This window comes from Acyrthosiphon pisum, chromosome A1, assembly GCF_005508785.2.
Source record: "Acyrthosiphon pisum isolate AL4f chromosome A1, pea_aphid_22Mar2018_4r6ur, whole genome shotgun sequence".
Lineage (NCBI taxonomy): Eukaryota > Metazoa > Arthropoda > Insecta > Hemiptera > Aphididae > Acyrthosiphon > Acyrthosiphon pisum.
Window position 1 is genome coordinate 78,681,674 of NC_042494.1, and position 210 is coordinate 78,681,883.

At 22.4% G+C, this 210-nt stretch overlaps 1 protein-coding gene across 1 annotated transcript in view; it reads left to right on the plus strand.

The window, feature by feature from the left end:
* The window catches only part of LOC103309105 (vitamin K epoxide reductase complex subunit 1-like protein 1), a 5,109-nt gene that overhangs the window by 687 nt on the left and 4,212 nt on the right, over positions 1–210 (plus strand). The gene's annotated exons all lie outside the window — the stretch shown is intronic.

Sequence of the window (210 nt, forward strand, 5' to 3'; positions counted from 1 at the left end):
GATCTAATAAACTATATATTTATTACGCAACAAATTAACTAAAGACTGAATAATCAAGATATTACCTATATAAGAATTTTATTTTATTAAATTATGATGTTTTAAACATATTATAGTGTATGTAAACACTCGAAACTTCAACGTGCTTATAATTTATATTGCCAAGTTCATTTTGAACTAGAACTCAGTTAAAATTGTATACTTGATGAT